Below are 19,002 nucleotides of genomic sequence, written 5' to 3'. Positions count from 1 at the left end.
TGTATGTCTCAGTAGCGAAGGGTGGGGGTAGGATGTTAAAATCCGCCATAAATAGTGCACATTACACTTTGCTAGTCATATGTATTTATTATGAAGCAAGCCAATTACTGCATCCACAAATTTAGTGCTTTTCTATTCCTTGTTTTTCCATTAAGAGTTTTATTTTTTTTCTATTCTGTTTCTTTTTTAAGATTACTACTGGAAGAACAGTAAGGGAAAACACTGAGAATGTTAATTTATCGTGCAGCACGTCAAATATACAAGAAGTGTCCTACGATGACATACAGTTTCACAAACAAGACATCAAGAGAGAACTAGAGGAATTCAGTGACAGATATACTAATATTGAAAAGGGAGTGAAGCTATATAATGAATATTTGTCAACTTTTCGCGCCATATATAGCACAGTTAAATGTAATTTAAATCAATATTACGCTGCGAACTTAGGATTATTTGTACCTGTTATAATATTGAAGAAAACGTATTTCTATAAGAAAACTTTCGTATGTCATATTTGTTTTGATTTATTTTCAACAGTCGGTTCACTTAAAATTCACAAAGAATCTCATAAAAAGACGACATTAAAATGTACGAAACGTAACTTCTCATGTTTACAATATAATACAATGAAATCACACGAAAAAATTCATTCTGAAGAAAAACAATTGAAATGTGATGACTGTAATTACTCATGTCGATTTAATTGTCAAATGACAATACATAAAAAGAAACATTCAGGTGAAAAACAATTTAAATGTGATGAATGTTCATTTTCGTCTATAACGTTTAGTAATATGAAAATACACAAAAGGACTCATTCTGGTGAAAAGCCATTTAAATGTGATCAGTGCAATTATTCTTGCATACAATCTAGTTACATTAAAATACACAAAATGACCCATTCTGAGGAAAAACCATTTAAATGCGACCAGTGTACATATTCATGTAAAACGCCTGTTGGCATAAAAATGCACAAAATGACTCATTCTAATGAAAAGCCATTTAGCTGTGATAAATGTAATTACTCATGTATTAGATCTGATAAGATGAAATTACACACAATGGCTCATTCTGGTGAAAATCCATTTAAATGTGATGAATGTAGCTTCTCGTGTAGGCGATTAAATGGCATTAAATCACACAAAATGACACATTCTGATGAGAAGCCATTTAAATGTGATCAATGCAATTATTCTAGCAGACAATCTAATCACTTGACATCACACAAAATAACTCACGCTGATGAAAAACCACTTAAATGTGACCAATGCAAATATTCTTGCATACAAACTAATTGCATGAAAATACACAAAAGAATTCATTCGAATGAAAAGCCATTCACATGCGATGAATGTAATTTCTCATGTAAACAAAATTATCAAATGAGAAAACACAAAACGACGCATTCAGGTGAAAAACCATTTAAATGTGATGAATGCTCATTTTCGTCTATATCGTCTAGTAATATGAAAAAACACAAAAGGATTCATTCTGGTGAAAAGCCATTTCAATGTGATCAATGTAAATATTCTTGCATAGAATCGTATTCCCTGAAAATACACAAAATGACACATTCTGAAGAAAATTCATTTAACTGCGATCTGTGTACATTTTCGTGTAAAACGCCTAATGTCCTAAAAATGCACAAAATTATTCATTCCGGTAAAATACTATATAAATGTGATCAATGTGGATTTTCTAGTACAACATTTACTGACATGAAAGTACACAAAATGTCTCATTCTGAAGAAAAACCATTTAAATGTGATAAATGTAACTTCTCCTGTAGTCGATTAAATGGAATAAAAGCACACAAATTGACTCATTCTGATGACAAGCCATATAAATGTGATCAATGCAAATATTCTTGTATACAATCTGGTCACATGTCATTACACAAAATGACCCACACTGGCGAAAAACCACTTAAATGTAATCAGTGCAAATATTCTTGCAGACAAACTTATTGCATGAAAATACACAAAATGACTCATACTGGGGAAAAACCATTTAAATGCGAACAGTGTGCTTTTTCGTGTAAAACATCGAGTGGCTTAAAAATGCACAAAATTACTCATATTGTAGAAAAACAATTTTAATGTGTTCAGTGTATGATGTTTAAGTAGGTTTAATATCTAACATGACAATACATATTATATCTAATTCTAGTTAAAATCCATTTAAATATTATTAAGGCGATACTTCAGTGAAACGGAAAATAATTTTCAACTATAGGCGCAACGAAATTTTGGACTCGCCGCCATTCGGAGAGAGAACGTCGAGCTGGCAACACGTCACTTTGTTTCGTGATGGCGACGGGGGTATTAATTATTCTTAAATCGTGTAAAGATGACTAAAAACGTTACCCATTTACTTTAAAAAGAAATCATGTTAATGAATATATTATTATTGTTACTAATAAAACAATAAACAGAACATTAAATGGACGCATGTTGGATTTATATGACAAATTATATTTCGGTCGGCATGCGTCATTTGTACCCGCAATCCGCGCATCGCCTAGTCACGATCTTTTTAGACCATGCATCAACTGAGGTATAGCCTTAATATAAATATTCTTGCCCTCAATCTTATTCGTTCACATCACTCAAAAAGACACATTCTGATGAAAAACTATTTAATGTGTCGATTGTTTATTTTCGTGTAAAAGTTATAGTAGTATAAAAAACAAAATTAAACATTCTTGAGAAAAGCAATTTATTACAGTTAGACAGTTTCATATTTATTAGAGATTGCAATACCGGTCTCCGTTCCCAAATACCGGTTTTAAAAATCAGGCAATACCGATATATTCGGTATACGGTAACATAAAAGGTTTAACAAGACTATTTTTTTTGTTGTCGGGAAATGCGATGTCTGGTTTACTTCCGTTGTCGTTCGTGAAATGTATCTGCCATTTCACCAGTCGGTCGAAGGATTTAGAAATTGGTGTATTTTAGATGTTCCAGAATAAGAAATACTCAAATATTATGTTTGAACCTAGCTTACCCAAAAATAACCAGAATGGACTTGGTTCACCATGCTTGTGAACCACTCAATTATTGTTAGTTATAGTAAATAAATGTATAATATTCAAAAGTAATACGATGCCCCAACAATTTCAGTGATCTGAACTGACGGACGGATTAAAAACCGAAATCTCTACATAAGGGGAGACATGCTCAGCGTAGGTCAAAATGGAGCTTTTGTTCTATTTTCAAAGCATGATCCTGGACATACCTTAAACGTTGTAGATAATCTATTTATATAATTTTGAAGCCTTATCGTCCTTTATATTTATTTTAATCATTTGATGACTGCATAAAGTATTTTTATTACATAAAATAGTATTCTTTTAAACCTCTCGCTCTAATGTTTTAGAACATAGTCATATTTCAGTACATAACTGTGCAGTGGTGTTAAGATTTTTTACATTTATTAATTTTTAAACGTATTTATAAAACCATTAGTATAATTTACGACGAGATAATTTTTGTAAAATATTTACGATAAAAAATTATATTGATAATCTCTGTGATCCCTGATTTGACAAGAATTAGGCATTTTATTATTCAAAAAATGGGCAAGATAAACACATTTGAAGATAATTCTAAAGATACTAATTATAAGCTATATCTTTGACCATTCAAGTGTGATAAACATCCTACGAATAATGATTGCTTTTATAATAATTATTGATCTAAGAATAAGATAGTGTTTTTTTGAAATACGCCATTTCTATTGGCATTCCCCAGTGGTTAGGCTACAACATACGGCCGTAGCCATAAATTGACACACTATAATTGAAGAAGGAAGTAAAATTATATTAACGCGCGAGTTTCAACATGTACCGTTTAAAAAAAAGATTTTTTTTCGGTTACGTACATATTCAAACACGCGCGTTAACATGATCTTACTTCCTACTTCAATAACAGTTTGTCAATTTATGGCTACGGCTGTATGTTGTAGCTTAACCACTGTGGGATGACAAAAGAAATGGCGTATTTCAAAAAAAACACTACCTTATTCTTAGATCAATAATTAATATAAAGCAATCGTTATTCGTAGGATGTTTATCATACTTGAATGGTCAAAGACATAGCTTACAAAGATTATCTTTAGAATTATCTTCAAATGTGTTAATCTTGCCCATTTTTTGAATAATAAAATGCCTAATTCTTGTCAAATCAGGGATCACAGAGATTATCAATATAATTTTTTATCGTAAATATTTTACAAAAATTATCTCGTCAAATTATTCTAATGGTTTTATAAATGCGTTTAAAAATTAATAAATGTAAAAAATCTTAATACCCATGCACAGTTACGTACTGAAATATGACTATATTCTAAAACATTAGAGCGAAAGGTTTAAAAGAATACTATTTTATGTAATTAAAATACTTAATGCAGTCATCAAATGCTTAAAATAAATATAAAGGACGATAAGGCTTCAAAATTATATAAATAGAGTATCTACAACGTTTAAGGTATGTCCAGGATCATGCTTCGAAAATAGAAAAAAGCTACATTTTGACTCACGCTGAGCACGTCCGCCCTTAACATGATATCTCAACACTCGAATTTGTATACCATTATAAAATTAATTGCGATATTACTCTAATTAGAAGTTAATTAAATAAAAATTAAATAGGTACATGCGAGGCTACAACGTGTAATGGTATTGATATAAAATATTTATATCTATGTATGGGATGTAAATGTATGTATATATATTATAGTGTGTGTATTTGGGTTTGTATGTGTGCTTATTTGTTTATGTAATGTAAGTTTTTAAAGACTGGTAGGTATTATTGATATATCTCATTAGTTAATTCCATTATATTCCTATTATTGATGATTTTATACTTACTGAATAAAGTATTTAATGATCTATTATTAAGGTCAACACGAAGTAAACACCTATAGATTGTATTAATATTGATAGGGTTTTTATTATGTCGTATTCTTGTTTGTCTGGTGGTTGTTTATCCAGTACAAATCTTGCAATCGATTTTAACTAACTTCCCGACTAGCTAGACATTTGAAACTTTTAGAATATATCAGAACACGATTCCAATGCATTATTTAAAACTTTTAGCCATCTTTAAGGAGAATCGAATTCATTTTCAGTTAATTCTGTTTTGTATGAAAAATTATTTCGGAGGAAATCCGTAAAAAGTAAAACACTATTATTGGTTGCTAGGGGTCTGGGGTCCTAGCAGCTAAATTATTAATATATACGTGCGTTACTATGGAAATCAATATGAAATGTCAAAATGACATTTCAGTATTCTATATTTATTCAGTATTTTTATCAAGTACTTACAAATTTTTTTGATCGTTTAAGCTAGTCAAGTCAAGATTATATGATTCAACAGAAATTTTAAAAACGTATATAAAAAGTTCTTTTCATCTTTCAATTATTTTTATAGTAAGTGATCCTTGACGTGATAGGTGGGTAATAAAGTTTTCACTTACTTTATTGTATTCATATATTTTATAAGTTTGAATTAATCGTATTCGTTGTCTGTGCGTATTTACCTTTTGGTGAGTGCACATAGTGCCAGAAGATGCCGAAAGTCGAAACCCGGGTCGCAAAACACAGCTCAAATAGAATAGTATAAAATAAAAATCTAATATAATTTAAATTCAAATTTCATCAAGTACTTTCGGTTGATAGTATTAATATTATAAAATGAATTGTTAACCGTTTACAAATGCTCCTATTTTAGAACGTTTTTCTTAGCTTGTATTCTTATTTGTCCGGTGGTTGTTTTTCCGGTACAAATCTTGCACTCGATTTTTAACTAACTTCTTGACTAGCTAGTTATTTGAAACTTTTAGAATAGGTATATCAGAACACGATGCCAATGCATTTTTTAATACTTTTAGCCATCTTTAAGTAGAATCGAATTTATTTTCAGTTAATTCTGATTTGTATGAATAGTTATTTCGACACCATTATTTGTTGCTAGGGGGTCTGGAGTCCTAGCAACTAAAGTATTAATATATACCTACGTGCGTTAGTATGGAAATTAGTATGACATGTCAAAATGGCATTTCAGTATTATTTCTATCAAGTACAATTTTTTTTGATCGTTTAAGCTAGTCAAGTCTAGTTTATATGATTCAACAGAAAATTTAAAAACGTATATAAATTACAATATTATGTATTTGTCCAGCCAGTTGATCCTTTCGAAAATAAATATTCACCTGTTTCATTTAAACTCACAAAAATTTTGTATAATAGGTACTTATTTGATGTCATCACATTTTAAATGTATGTTTTTTATTATTCTCTCTTTCTGTTCTATCATAGATTACTTACACTATGTAGAAATTTTAATAATTCTGAACACATAATTTAATGTGTTATGTATTTAAAAAATCAGTGTGTGTACTTATGTACGCGCGTTAGAAGTTATACTTCCTTGGCGTAACAAAACAAAACTTGTGATTACTTAGATTCTTCGACTAGCTCTTAATTATCTTGTTTAATAACACACTCAAGAAAAGGCCGCTAATTAAAGCGCCGATGGTTTATTTAAAGAGACTTTAACTTATATGACTAAATTATAGAATTATTTCTCGTTGTTTTTATTTTTAATGTAACATCTGTCACTTTGACGTTGAATCGTTTGTTTTCGTTAGGGAATTGCAAATGGCCGACAATAATAAATTCGTTGCCTGGGCAACGGAACAATTCTACTATCAAACATGACTTTTTTTATACAACTGACTGATTCGCAGCTAACTTTATACTGTCGCGCACTTTCGTAATGGTGTGCGCGAGCAGGTCTCAATTTCACTCTCTACCAAACTCCCCAAAAGAAGTACCACTTCAAAAAATGTCCCTTTTTGGTTATATTAATATTATTCATTATTATTTTATTATTATTTATTAACACCCACGGTGGCCGCGCGGCTTAAGCGTTGGACTATCACGCCGTGGGTCCCAGGTCCGAATCCTGGGGCTGGCAAGTACATATATTGTTTTTCAATTTGTGTGTGTCAGGGTGTGAACCTATCAGGTTAAGCAAGTGGCTGACATCCATTTCTCGTAAGAACAAAATCTATTAATACAATCCTCTACTCTGTGGAGGCCCATAATATGTTCCTATTAGGATCGGACATGTTTTAAAAAAATATATTATTTATTACTCTGTCCTATTCTTCTATAATTGCTTTTTATGTCACGTTCACATTCTTACTTTCTAACATGTTAGGTTTAACTATGTTATAATTTATATATTATGTAAACTTTGCTGGTTGCAATATCTTTTCTCTTATCTTTTTTTATACTTACATATTTATTTTGTAATCAGTGAAACTGTTTGTTTTCCATAATAAATAAAATGAAAATTAAGATAACCTCTGGTCGTGTTTTATTTTTTTGGAAAATATATTGATATTAATCGAATTATGTATGTTCTTTCCCTTTCTTATTACTCTCTCTTTCTGTTCTAAGTTCCTCATATTATTATGTATAAATTACAATAATTAATTGTCCTCGGACTTTTGGCTTGCCATTGGAACGTCTGCATTATCGAGCTGATACAAGACAAATGGCGGCCAGAACTATATTGGTCGATTTAGATACCTATTATCTGTAGTAAGATAGCAATCCCCTATATGTCCCTTTTTCTATATTGTTCAGGAGAGCAATTTTAAACTTTGAAGGGCTCGGAAAAATCAGAGTTTTAATTTTGAAAGCCTTTATTGTTAAATGTGTATAAAATAGTTGTTTACAGAGGGATATTTTTTTAAATTAAGTTATCTATAGAAAAAATGCTGAAATTTTCCAAATATCCCTAGGCTTTCATGTATATTTTACCATCTAACCCAGGTGGCAAAACAAGATATGTCATGGCATTTGATCAAAGTAAGTACATAGTTGTTTATTGTATTTTTAAGGCTCTTTTTTAAAAGAAAGAAGTCTGCATGTTCTGACATACATATAGTAAATTTATTGTAGTAATAAAATCAGATTGTATAACGCGAAAGACACAAAGTATACAATTGTTTTACATTAAACATCACCACTGGTTGGATCTAAATCTGGAGCCTCTTCCGTTGTGGGTAGCTTTACAGGGTAGTGAGTACAGGTTTAGAGACATATCGTATTCTGCCAAATTGGGAATTACAAATATGGTGACCAAACATGATATATTATCATACATGTCATAAATTGCCTTTTTATCTGGGATAAAAGTATAAACATGTAGGAAGCCAAAATAAGTCACGTCATGACATAAGTATAGAAGTTTTCCATCTTAAGAAATTCAAATAATTGACTAATCACATATTGAAACTGCTTATATCTCCGAACGTATAAGACCTAGACATACCATATTTTGACAGCTTGTAGATCTCACCTAGACGAGTCTGGTAGTATACTTAACTGAATTTGCCAAAAAATGGACATATTGGGTATTGCCATCTTACACAGTTATGTTTTATAAATTTAGTAATAATGCATTAGATTTCCATGTAATCCAGCGTAGGTATCTATTATGATAATTTTGATTCCATTACTTATGACGTAGGTACCTACCTAAACTAAGCAATCATGGTTAATGTTATATTTTTGTATCAAATCTGACGACCAACTGAGTAGGTGGTAACACCAAAGTGTCTTCTTTCATCTACTTGAAATTCATTCCGCCGCGAGATGCCTTTTAAAATTGACATCAGCACGCGGCCTTTGTAGTCCAGTAAATGAGGTACTCGCCTATCAACAGGCGCAGTGACGTCACGTTGAGCGTCGCTTGGGGGCGGCAGTGACTCGAAGGGCGGCAAATTGAGGAGAAGCTTTAGGAATATTATAAGAGAAATATGTACCTAATAACGAAAATATGATTCCATATAAAAAATTAGCTCACTGGTTGGAAACAAAATGTAAAAGGTTTAACATGACTGCATTTTTGTCGGGTTCGCGATGTCTAGTTTACTTCCGTTGTCCTTGGACGCCACGTCCTTGATGACCAGCAATGACATGTGCAGATTTGTGAATTATAGGTAAGTACATATGCACATGCCTAATCGTTAATTGATCCAAATATTTTTGCCAGTCACTCACGAATTTTGAAAGTTCTCAGGTATATTTTTAAAGTTATTTGAAACCGTTGACTCACTAACTCGCAATATTGTTTATTGAAGTAGAGATGGCATTTGAATTGGATTTAGTGGTATATATTTTGTTAGTACCTAATGTATACATACAACACATTTCTTAAATATTGGGGTCATGAAAGGATGATAAAAATACTGTTTAAAAAATGGGGCGGCATTTTGTCAAGGGATGTCACTCTAGGATTGGTATCCGGTGAGGTCACAATATTTTAGCCTAAGTGATTTTCTCTTAGCTTGGGTGTTTAATTGTTTCACTTTTACTACTGCCTTAGGCCATCCGCTCACGCAGAAACTAAAATCTGATGAACTGGTTGGTGTTGGAACTCATAAACTGGCCAGTGACTGATGCTTCGCACACGGCGCTACTGAAACCAAATAATCTTAAACTGTTAAGCCCATTGTTATTCCTACTTCATGTTTTAACAACACTCAATTATCGCAAAGAAACATTTAATTTCTCATAGATACTGTAAAATTGAGATGAAATTACCATCGGGTAGGTGCCTAAACACGTGGCGAGGGGTAGAGGTAGGAGGTAGTATTAACATAAATAGTGCACACTAAACTTTGAGAGTCATAGGTACTTATTTGTTTTCATTGCACTAAAAATACAATTTGCAAATGGTTTTGTTTAGTAGAAATTTCAAATTCAAATAAACCCTCCCTGAACCTTTATAAGTTTAAGTATGATATGGGCGATCTTGCAAAAATAATGCGCAGTTTTTCAGTCATAAGTACTTATTTGTTTTAGTTGAATTAAGAATACATATTAGGTAGGTACAGATGGTGTTGTTAGTTTTTTTAAATTCATTAAGCCCTGCCTAAGCAAAAATATTCTTTTGTCGACCACCAAGGTTAGCGCCTGGAGTTGCCCAGTTGACCCAATCCATTAATTACAATCCACTTAAATTATCGTTAACTACAATCGGACTGTTATGATATGTTGTTATAACAGTTGGAAAGGACTAGAGATACAGCAAAGGCAATTTGTTTCAAATTAATATTATATTTAATTAAATTTCTCATATGTACTAGATCAGGGGTCAGCAAACTCGTGGACCAAAGGAGCCAAATATGTGTGGCACAACTGTAAACAAAAATTTGGAGAGCCATACATATATTTTTATAAAATAATATGATTTATTTAAATGAATTAATTATATTTTATAATTGATTATTTATTTAGTGAAGAATATTTCCCGAATAAAACTAACGTAAATATATGTTTTTATTGTTGAAATTATAAATATATTTTTTATAGAATATAAATTATATGCAATTTTCACGCATTCCTTAAAACTAATGTGAACAATGACCTTCCTTGCATTTTTTTGGAGAGTTACTGTATGTTTAGTATGTAACCTGTAGTTTTTTAATTTCAGGCGCGACTCCAAATAATTCTCAACGGTTATTTGGCTTCTCTAAATGCTATTTATAATGTTCATGTTTGAAAATGATTGTTCACATACATATTATTATATCGACTCGAATATGAGTTCGGAAAGCTATTCAATGTATTAAGCATCGTAGTATCTACCTTATGTAGATCTTTTAGAGCGCTCCACTTGTGTTGTGAAATTAAGTTGCATTTTTATCTCCAAATCCTCAATTTTGGTGGCAAGACCTGCAAATTTTGAGCTCCATAACTCTTTGCTTGTTAAACCCACCAATAAAATTGTATTTCAAAAGTGATCGTGTTAATATCAAATGGAGAAAAATTTAATTTGTCGACTTGTGTAATGAGCGGATTCAGAACAACAACAATCATACCTTCTTGCATCAACCATCACGGAGAAAATATTAGGCGATAATGTCATCATTTAATATGTGTACAAATCAATGACAAAATATAAAAATTGGGAATTAAGCAAAAAGCCGTACGCCACTACATAAAGAGCCGCATGCGGCTCGCGAGCCACGGTTTGCCGACCCCTGTACTAGATTATTGATGAACTTTTGAGTACTAAATCTATATAAAACAAATTTAAATAATGGTGGTTGGGACACGTATTCCCGATGACGCAAAAAAGTGCGACACTTCGTACCCTTGTGGCACAGATTCAAGGGTTCCGTGGCCGGCCCTCCCTCACCCTGCAGCGGTGCTACAGGAGCGACCTACGTGCTGCAGGTCTGACATGACGGGAGGCGCAAGAGTTGACGATGGACCGAGGGAAGTGACGTGAACTTGTGCTTGCCCTATGCCCTAATGTTGGGTCGTGACAGGGTGGAAGAGGAAGAAATATTCAAATCGGTGAAACTGTCGGTTTTTTTTAACTTTTATTATTATGTTATATTATTTAAGGCTACTGGAATATAAAGGGAAATAATATACAATAAATTAAAATGATTTTTCATAAAAATGGGTCATTTTGTGTCTTCTCATGTTACCAGATGTTATAGATGAGTAATTACATCGATCACATTTAAACGGCTTTTCACCAGTGTGTGTCATTTTGTGAAACTTCATACCACGGGATGTTATAGACGAGAAATTACAATCTTCACATGTAAATCGTTTTTCTCCAGAATGAGTCATCTTGTGCAATTTCATGTCGTACGATTTTATACATGAATAATTACATTGATCACATTTGAATGGTTTCTCTCCAGAATGGATCATTTTGTGCGAAGTCATGTGAGTGGACTGAGAACATGTGTAGCTACAGACTTCACATTTGAATGGCCTTTCACCAGAATGTGTCATTTTGTGTACTTTCATCCTACTAGATGTAATGCACGAGTAATTGCATATTTCACAAACAAATGGTTTTTCACCAGAATGAGTCATTTTGTGTGATTTCATGCTGCTAGATGTTTTAGATGAGAAGTCACACTCCGCACACTTAAATGGTTTCTCTCCGGAATGAATCATTTTGTGTACCTTCATCGTACTGGATGTTGTACACGAGTAATTACACTCGTTACATATGAACGGCTTTTCCCCGGAATGGGTCATTTTGTGTGTTCTCATATGGCTAGATTGTAAACATGAGTAATTGCAGTCATCACATTTAAATGGTTTTTCACCTGAATGCGCAAGTTTGTGACAATTCATTTTACTAAACCGTATACATGAGAAACTACATTCATCGCATTTCAATTGCTTTACAACCTTTTTAGAACATTTCACAGCAGTTTTTTCATGAAAAGCTTTGTGATCGGAAGGAGCTCGAACTTTTGATATCTTGCATGCATTCTAAAAATACAAGAATAATAATTATTGTCGGTACTGTTCGGTTAAAGCGGATACAGCGGAAAACGCATTTTGAAAATAGCCGATAAACTAGATTATTTGTTAGTTTAACCTAACCAAACCTAACCTAACCCAACCTAACCTAAACTAACCCAAACTAACAAATAATCCAGTTTATCGGCTATTTTCAAAATGCGTTTTCCGCTGTATCTGCTTTAACCGAACAGTACCTTATTGTCAATATATAATAATAATATTGTTGACATATAAATATAAAATTTAATAAAAAATAATGACGGCCTTACGACACTTAAAACCAAATTAACTGTGGTTGCTTATATTCTACTACATCATGAGGGTATTAATAACAACTACGTGACGTTCTAGAACAGCAATGGCGAACCTTTTATTTTTAATATTTTCAATAGACGTTGGCACGACACGCTGCTGTAGGAACATATAAATAATATATAACCACACCTGTGTGATTGAGTAATGAGGTTACATGTAATTATATTGTAAGTAAAACATTTTACCGTGGCGTAGTCTTATCGGAAAGAGATGATCATATACTATATGGTCTCCAATTTTATTAGATTCAATATGAACATTAATTTAATTTTCATAGCTGATTTTGGCAAAATTCATGAATTCAAGAATGAAAACGTGACCTTACAAATAACCCAGTATATCGGCTATTTTCAAAAAGTTCCCCCAGGTTTCTTAAAGAGGTGCGAAGAGACGGCGTAATGGACGCTGAGCATAAACTCTAAGAGATTGGCCTAATGTTCAACTAATGTGGCGAATTGAAGGATACCGATAACACCCTCTGGGAATCCTCATTTGAATCAGTTGGCTACCGCGTCTTGATATCTTCAGGGGAACGTTTCTTATGTCTCCTCCATTGAGGCTTGCCCCTAATACATAACATCAAAATAAGAAGCATGCACAGTCTAGAATATTGCATACCTTCTTAACAGGTCTGGGTTCCGAAGACGAGCAACCAGCTTGCAGATGCTCATTTTTGCATATTGGAACTTCAACAAAGCCGCCAGAGACAACTGACTCAAGATTATTGTCTAGTCTTAAAGTGGATAAATGTGTTGGAGGGTTCTGAAAAAAATATACAGTCGATTACGTTTAATTGAGACATGTCAGAACTACGACATTTTGGTCAAATTAAACGGCTTCCAAAATATTCAAATGTCACAATATAATATATTTAAATAATGAATATTTTTCTTTCAATAACAACTGATATAACACTACTTACACAATAGCCAGAAGAAAAATAAAACAGTTTAATTCTGCAAAAATGTATTTATTGTAATATGTCTTTTGATATTCCAAGTATACGTGATTACAGATTCGTGATCATAGTCAAATAAACTTAGTTTAAATAATTTTCAATATGTACAACGATTTACATGACATTAGGTACATTAAAAGTGCCCAAGGGTGGGTGAAGCACATATGGGTATAAAATTCGATTTTTTTTTGTTTCAGTGACTAGATAAAACAGATTTTTATATTGTGTGTTAATATCACAATCGTAGCTCTACAATTTTCCGCATAAATGACAAAACTAGTATTGATAAGAATTGAGAAGATTGAATGTGAATCATGTCCATTTTGACTGTTCTTTCAGCAGTATAAAGAGGTATTTGCCAACATTAATTTTCCAATATTAATAAAGCCTGAATATACTTCATGTTTCGACTATGTATTTATTTTAATTGATCCATGTACTATCAAAGTATCGTAAATGTATACAGTGAAAACATTCCTGAATTTTACAAAAGGAGTTTCAACTTTGGGTCCAAATATCTCAGGACACATTTTGATGGACTTGATCCATAATTATTGTGAACCATCCATATACTAAATTTAAATAATTACATGATAAAAAGAACTTTTTATATACAAAGTTTTTAAATTTTCTGTTGAATTATGCTTAATATGCACAAACTTGTACTTGATATGAAGTAAATAAAAAACAAACAAATATAGAATAGGTACTGAAATGTCATTCTGACATTTCATTTTGATTTCCATAGTAACGCACGTATATATTAATAATTAAGTTGCTAGGACAACCTCTTTAGCAACCAATAATAGTCTTTTAGTGGCTAAAAGTATTAAAAGAATGCATTGGCATCGTGTTCTGATATATTCTAAAAGTTTCAAATGTCTAGCTAGTCGGGAAGTTAGTTAAAAATCGATTGCAAGATGTGTACTGGACAAACAAGAATACGAGCTAATAAAACCGTCGTAAAAATGGGGTAAAAAATAAAACTGCCGAACAATCTAAGTTGTTGTGAAAGTTTTTCTTTTTGGGGACCGGCTAGGATGGGCCACAACAAGCTATTGAACCAACTGAGCAGCTCTTCTCTCTCAGTATACATTTTAAGACATTTCCTGAGACTGTGGTTCTGTATTTTTATGCCACATGGCTACAAACTTACCCACAACATAAAAGTTTTGATATACTAACCTCAAAAACGCCTCTGTCGTCATTGATGTTCACTTGTTCATTATGAATGTTCGCTTCCTCGCTACTTGGATTCAATATTGGTACATCAAACCACTGCTGCCCTCCTTCGCCAGCTTCGAATTCATCTGGTTCACGTTTAACATTCATGTTTTACGTATTTGAAGCCAATAATTAATAGGTGTAACGACTTGTGACGACGTGTAATAACTTGTCTGGCAGCCGTGACAATAGACTCATAGCCATAGACAAATTCGAACTGTTGTAATGCATTGATTACACGTACCGAGTGCAGATGCAAGACAGTGTTCTCGGCCTTTTCTATTCACTGGACCAGTGATCGCCGAACGGTCGCTCGCGACGGCATTTTCGGTGGCTCGTGTAGGATATTTTGTTATATCTATAAATTTGCCTCTCAAATTTTATTACTAACATAATGGCTCAAATAGACTCTATGACGATCGGTCATATAAATGCCGAAAAACCTGCTTCTTATGTTGGCGTCCTGTGTCACAAAGTGTAAATACGTTGTCATAGCTGTCATACAATATGTATGTATAATTAACAGCTCCAACTTGATATAGATAATATATTAGATTGGGGAAGGCGTAACAAACTAGAATTCAATATTGATAAATGCAATCTTTTGTCGTTTACCAGAGCCTCAAAAGTGTTGTTTTTCCAATACTCGATGCATGGCAGAGTTCTGTCACGAATATCATCTGTAAGGGATCTTGGCATTACGTTTGAGAGTAAACTGACATTTATTAGCCATATAGTTACCATTTGTAACAAGGCGCTTAAAATGTTGGGCTTCGTCATGCGTACTTCCCGGGTCTTTTCGGATGTTACGGTATTAAAACTTTTATTTAATTCTTTAGTTCGAAGCAGACTTGAGAGTGGGTCTATTGTTTGGGCACCGCATCAGTTGAAGTATGGCCTTATGGTGGAGAGGGTTCAGAAGAAATTCTTGAGACTCCTTTATTTGAGGTTGTACGGATACTATCCGTGGCTTTATCCAACTGACTTTCTCTTAGGCATGCTTACATACTGCAGTTTGCAATTTAGAAGAAATCTTTATTTAGCTATGTATTATTTTCGACTTATACGAGGTATAAATGAGAACTCTGCCATTCTGGGCAGTGTTGACCTGTGTGTCCCTGATAACTATCTTAGAAATAGAGAACATCAGTTGTTTATTCTCCCAAGGTGCAGAACCAACCTGCCACTGGTAATGGCAATTGGGAGGGCGATAACTATGTTCAACGAAATTGCTTCGGGTGTTGATATATTCCACCTACGTGAGGATGAGTATAGGTGGACGTTATTTTATAAATTTTTAAAATAGGGTCTGCTTAACTCATCCGGTGTATTTCCATGTACCTATATAATTAATATTTTTGTATGTACATATTTGTTTAATAACATATTATTATCTATCTCTTTTTTTTTTATGTCATGTTGTGAACGTCTTAAACTTATAATTTGTAATGTCCACAATATGTAAAAATAAATAAATTGAAATTGAAAATTGAAATTGAAATAATATGTCGGAATGGCCTAGATATGATCATATACACTAAATCGCTCGCATATATGCTTCAAATACACTCTAAGACGATCGGTCATATACATGTCGAAAAACCAGTTTCTTATGTTGGCGTCCTGTGTCACAGGGTGTCACAGAGTGTAAATACGATGTCATTGCTGTCATACAATATGTATGTATAATATGTCGGAAGGCATAGATTTGATCAGACACTAAATCGCTCTTAGCATAATAAATATCCCCGATCGTCATATAGGTAGTCTATTTGAACCTTAAAATATGTCAGATCGTCATCTGTTTCAACCTTAATATTGGACTCCGAAATTAAACGTAGACATTGTTTTGTTCTACCTACCTACTTAGGTATGTGAATCAACGTTTTGCACTTTATGAAGGTGGTTAATAGTAAATATAGAAACAGACTCACAGACTAGTGATGTACATCTTGATAATTGCATTCGGATGGGAGTGACAAGGTCAAACTCACCGAGAATTAATTGAAAAAATTGTGGTGGAAAGTGAATGGCATTTTTTTTACTATTTTTTTTATGTTTACTCACACTTATTTCAAAGTATTTTTCAATTATTATTTTGTTTATAAATAAATAATTAAAGTACGCATTGTATGTTTTATTGGAAGTCCGATGTCCTAATTTATTTTAGGTAGGTAATATAATAATTGTTGTTTTATTTAATAAAACGCAATTTTTTGTAGTACTTATTCCACTTTTAATCAAAAGATTAGAACCGGTTTCGCCCGCCTCAGAGAGACATATTCAACCGAATACATTTTTTTTTATAAAACAATATTTATCAAACAAAATCCAAAGCGACAGAAATAATATAACAATAGGTACATAAATTATCCGTCCAATAATACCTTCCCAATAACAAATTACTTAATTTAAAATTAATGAGGTTGGACATTAATATTTCATACTACATCAGGGGCATTAAACAAATTATTTTAAAATATTAACACACCACAAAATATGAAACAATCAACACCTACAATAACATTAATATCAACAAATATTTATGATTAGTCAAAATTTACAATAAAAAATATATAAAAAATAATAAAATAAACAATATTATCAATTGAAGTAAGATCGAATACAAAAACAAATACAACCAAAATATAAGTCAAAATTAAATAAAATGAAAGTAATAAATATTGTACAATAGGTATATAAAGCTATGTTATAACCAATCCCAAATATTAAATTTAATAGGGTATACTAATGGAGACACACAAAATATAATTGATCATTTAACAAATTATAATTGGGCAAAAAATTAAACCTATTAATTTCTAGGATTTCCTATTTATCAAATTTTATAGGTTTCTCATTCAAATGCAGGATTTTAAATTTTTTACTGATATTAAACGAGTGGTTATTTAAACATAAACGATTTCCAAAAGATGAAGATTCATTACCATTTTTGGCATAGGATAAATTAATGTTCTTTGATCCTAGCGTTCGTCCCGTTTGTCCAACATAATATTAAATTTGGCATCACAAGAGTCACAACTTAATAGATAAATGCCACTCTGGTTTAGTTTATCTCATCTATCTTTAGTATTCAACAGTATTGAATTCAAATTTTGTGTGTTGTAAAATGTTACATTGAAAAGATTTTCATCTATTTTTCTTGAAAATTTCAAGAAATATTAAGATATTTAATATTCTCAGACACTCTTCCTAGGAAACATATTTTAACCCAGCGTTTTTTAACACTGGCTTCATCTATCACCAAGCCAGAGGTCACATTTAATAAAGCCAGTTTTTTAGATTTGTTGGCCAGAATGCGATCAATCAAACATGATTCATAACCGTTATTAAAAGCGATTTGTTTAATCGTCTTTAACTCCAAAGCAAAACTATTTTCGGACATATGAACCATTAATAAACGATGTATAAAAGCATGGAAAACTGATAATTTATGTGAGATATGGTGTCTAGAAGAGTTATTAATAATGTTATCACTGAAGGTATCCTTCCTAAAAATGCTAAATGTATGTTTGTTATTTGTAACATTGATTGTTAAATCCAATAAGTTACTTGTGCTGTTCCCTAGTTCCATTGTGAATTGAATTGACTTATTAATACTATTTATGTATTTTATAAAAATATCCAATTGTCTTTCCGTGCCTGACCATAAAGCTAAGATATCATCTACATATCTATATCAGTAAATGATATTCCTAAATGAATTTAAATTGCTAATCTTAGATTCGACTAGGTATATCCATGAAGATATCTGTCAAAATAGGAGATATGGGACTACCCATTGCCAAACCATTAATTTGACGATATATGCTTCCATTAAATTTAAAGAAATTCTGATCTATGCAACAATCAATCACAGATTTTATGCCTTTTGTCAACAATGGATTAAGATTCTTCATGTCTATAAAGTCCAAGATTTTAAATCCATTACTGGGGCACTAGTGAAGAAACTCACAACATCAAATGACACGAGTTTTGCATTCAAAGGTACCACAATATCTTATCAACTAAATCTAAAGAATTATTTATTGTAAATTTTGATATAAAATCTAATATGTGTTTGAACAAGTTATTACTTAATTTTGCTAATTTATATGAAGTCGTTGAATTAAAGAAACGC

At 32.1% G+C, this 19,002-nt stretch overlaps 1 protein-coding gene and 1 long non-coding RNA gene across 3 annotated transcripts in view; both read right to left on the bottom strand.

Moving 5' to 3' along the window:
- The window catches only part of LOC147076407 (uncharacterized), a 493,316-nt gene that overhangs the window by 122,001 nt on the left and 352,313 nt on the right, over positions 1-19,002 (bottom strand). The window lies entirely within an intron of this gene.
- LOC147076430 (uncharacterized) lies at positions 11,386-15,146 on the bottom strand. The gene is made up of 3 exons (XR_015069624.1): positions 14,823-15,146; positions 13,298-13,441; positions 11,386-12,331 (listed from the first exon to the last, which is right to left on the bottom strand). It is a non-coding gene; the product is annotated as an uncharacterized LOC147076430 (long non-coding RNA).

This window comes from Rhyacophila brunnea, unplaced genomic scaffold (assembly GCF_057557595.1).
Source record: "Rhyacophila brunnea isolate RB1 unplaced genomic scaffold, BYU_Rbru_1.0 scaffold_13, whole genome shotgun sequence".
Lineage (NCBI taxonomy): Eukaryota > Metazoa > Arthropoda > Insecta > Trichoptera > Rhyacophilidae > Rhyacophila > Rhyacophila brunnea.
Note: the sequence above shows the minus strand (reverse complement) of the source record. Positions and strands in the feature narration are given on the sequence as shown.